This window comes from Nestor notabilis, unplaced genomic scaffold (genome assembly GCF_000696875.1).
Source record: "Nestor notabilis isolate BGI_N333 unplaced genomic scaffold, ASM69687v1 scaffold12088, whole genome shotgun sequence".
In the NCBI taxonomy this organism is placed as follows: domain Eukaryota; kingdom Metazoa; phylum Chordata; class Aves; order Psittaciformes; family Psittacidae; genus Nestor; species Nestor notabilis.
Window position 1 is genome coordinate 22,210 of NW_009942118.1, and position 3,540 is coordinate 25,749.

At 54.4% G+C, this 3,540-nt stretch overlaps 1 protein-coding gene across 1 annotated transcript in view; it reads left to right on the forward strand.

The window, feature by feature from the left end:
• Window positions 1-3,540, forward strand: part of STIM1 (stromal interaction molecule 1) — a gene marked incomplete at its 3' end in the record, with an annotated part of 34,671 nt that overhangs the window by 675 nt on the left and 30,456 nt on the right. The window lies entirely within an intron of this gene.

The window sequence follows — 3,540 nt, forward strand, 5'->3', positions numbered from 1 at the left end:
CGCTGTTGTAAGAAGCCCCTCTCCAGGTTTCCTGGAGCCCCTTTAGGCATAACAGCTCCATGTACCTCCTGTGTTTATTCTTGGCCCTAGAGGGGAGTTAGCCAGGAGCTGAGACCGGGGCTGGTGCTGAGCCAGTTCCTGGTGTTCCCTGGCCAGAGGTGGGTGGTGGGTTGGCAGCCACTGGTGCTGTGCTGCAGAGCTTTGCTGGATGTGCCCTCAGCACCCCAGGCCTTGGCCTGATGGGGACAGTGCTGCACAACCTGTATGGCTTGTGGGAGACCTTGACAGCATCTCCGTGGGGTTGGGAAGGTACAAAATTGTGTCCTGCTGCTCCTGGTCCAGAAGGCTCCTGTTTTCCCCCATGACTGAAGGCACAGGACAGCTGGCACGGCGCTGTCCATGAGAACCACACAACATCCCGTCCATGATGAGCCCTTCCCCAGGGCACCTTGTTCCTGCTTCTAGGGTAGGGAAACCACCATCCAGGGAGGTGAAATCTCCCACCCAGCCCAATGCAGCAGTTGAGTTACTGGGCAAATGAAGCTGTCACAAAGGCACTTTGGGTTCTGGGATGGTGCCAGTCTTCAGGGCTGCTCCAGACACAGCAGCCTGGAGCTCAGCACCCTCTCAATGAGCTGCTGTTGGCTGTCTGCTCCCAGGTTGCATTCTGTTCCCTCTGCCTAAATCCCACTTCATGGAGTAATTAAATGAAAAGCTTTCAATTGCAGTCCTTAAGTTTGGTGTTTTCCCTGGAGGCAGCTCCTGGCTCCACATGGCTTTGGAGCTGCAGCTCCACTGCTCCCACTGACTCCTGGAGCAGCCCCAGGGAAATCCTCTCACTTCAGGCATCCTACTCACCCGTTACTAGACTGAGGATAATCATGTGTTAGGGCTGGGCACTAATGAGCAGTTTTATGTCTCTCTCAGCAACTCTTGCCTCTCTCAGTGCACTAGTTGAGGGTTATTGCACAAGCACTAACAGGATTAACCCTTCAAAGCTGTTGTACCGTCCGGTCCTTTTATGTCCAGATATTGCCAGTGTGTGAGTAATAAAATCCGTTTCTCTTAAAAAGCTTCAAAAGGCCTTGGTACCGTTGTAGTCAGTGTTCAGACACCTCAGAGGTGGGGCAGACCAGGACTGAGCTCCTGCATCACTTGTCTTGGACCCAGCAGCTCTCTGCTGGTTTCTGCTGTGTGCATTATCATGGAATCATGGACTGGTTTGGGTTGAAGGGAGCTCAGAGCTCCTCCAGCCCCAACCCCAACCCCTGCCATGGGCAGGGACACCTTCCACTAGAGCAGGTTGCTCCAAGCCCCTGTGTCCAACCTGGCCTTGAACACTGCCAGGGATGGGGCAGCCACAGCTTCTCTGGGCACCCTGTGCCAGCGCCTCAGCACCCTCCCAGGGAAGAGCTTCTGCCTCAGAGCTCATCTCAGTCTCCCCTCTGGCAGCTTATGTTTAAACTTCATTCACCCTTCTTCTTTCAGCAGGCAGAGCTCCCACCTCAGGAGTCACAGGATAGTCCGGGTGGGATGGAACCAGTTGCAGGGTACTTCCATAGGTGTGGAAGCTCTTGCACTGCAAACACTTTGAGCCGTCTCCCTTTAGTGTAGGATTATGTGCTTGGGATTGACTTTTGTTTGTTAAAATGTGGATTTGCGACAGACAAAGTGAACGAACATCTTAACATAGCTCCAGAATACAACGTGTTAGTGACTGGTCTTGCACTGAGACGTTGAGCAGTGTGGGATGAGTTGCCCCTTGCCCAGGTGCTGAGCCGGGTTGGATGAGGTCCCTGCTAAACCACAGCTCTCTGCTCTTTGCATTTCTGTTCATCATATATTAATTCTTTTAATAAAAAGAAGAAAAAGCAGCTCCATCTGTTGAGAATGAGGCCATGATCATTCTGCAGCTCAGGTTCAATCACCCCTTCCCCAGAAGCAGATCCAAGCTTCAGCAGAGACTGTGGCTCTCTCAGATGTTGGTCCCGGAGGTACGTGCCAAAGCACCCATCCATGGCACATGGGCTCTGCCCTGGAGCATGGGGGGCTCAGTGGCCAGAGGGAGCTCTTCACTCCCATCCTGCTGGTTCCTTGGTCCATTGGGAACTTTGTATTCACCTTTATTAGTTTGGCCTTTTGAGGGCAAGATTTGGGTATGTTTTGAAGACCTGACTGGGCAGAATGGGTCAGACAGACAGAAACTAAGGGTCATTTCAAAGTGCTCTAACTATGGGTGAATTTTCACCCAACAGCCTCATGCTGCCCTTAACCCATCATTGCATTTTCCGTTCTGGAAGTGGATTTTCAGCAGAGTTTCAGATGACAGCAGTGACCTCGATTAAAGCAAAGCCCTGTCCCTGGGGGAACCTCTCCTAATTACTGCTCTATTTCTGCCTCCACGCTCACTCCAGCAGCAGCTCCAGCAGTTTAGGGGCAACTCTGGTAGAGGCTCATCCCGAGGAATCTTCAGATGTTGTTAGCCTGGTTTCCTAAGGAAACATGGTTTGTTACTGCTCCATCAGGCCTGGCTCCTCTCAACCTCTGATGCCCCTGCCTGGAGTCGCACACGTTAGAGAAAGAGAGCTTGGAGACAGGAGTTTACATAGAATCATGGAATCCCAGAAACATAGAACCCCAGACTGGTTTGTGTTGAAGAGACCTTAAAGCTCCTCCAGCCCCACCCCCCTGCCCCGGGCAGGGACCCCTTCCACTAGAGCAGGTTGCTCCAAGCCCCTGTGTCCAACCTGTCCTTGAACACTGCCAGGGATGGGGCAGCCACAGCTTCTCTGGGCACCCTGTGCCAGTGCCTCAGCACCCTCACAGGGAAGAGCTTCTGCCTCAGAGCTCATCTCAATCTCCCCTCTGGCAGGTTCAAGCCATTCCCCTTGGCCTGTCCCTCCATCCCTTGTCCAAAGCCCCTCTCCAGGTTTCCTGGAGCCCCTTTAGGCCCTGGAGCTGCTCTGAGGTGTCCCCTTCAGGAGCCTTCTCTTCTCCAGCTGCCCCAGCCCAGCTCTCTCAGCCTGGCTCCAGAGCAGAGCTGCTCCAGCCCTCGCAGCAGCTCCGGGGCCTCCTCTGGCCTCGCTCCAACATACACTAAGGGCCGATCTGTTTTTAAGGTGTCCTTGGTGTGCAGCTCCATCCATGAGCAGCTTCTCGAAGGAGGTGATGGCCCATCCTGGATCCTGCTGCCCGGCTGTTGGCAGCGATGTGCTCCACAGCAGCACTGTCCCCTCCGCAGAGTCCCTGGGGGTTTGTTGTGGTGATCCTGTGCTGGAGGGGAGCTGCAGGAGATCACTTTTCCCTCCTGTGCTCTGAGCTAAATATACAGAGCAGCAGCTGATCCCCGGTCCCGGTGGGAGCTGGCAGCCGCCGCCTGTGGCGCTGGGTGACATTGCCATGTCCCCTCCCGGGCACCAGCTGACGGGCACCGGCTGCCCTGATGGAGCTGCCCAAGTTATCCCATTATCCATGGGAAGAATGGGACAAGGGGAATGTCTTTAACCTGCCAGCGGGGAGATTGAGATGAGCTATGAGGCG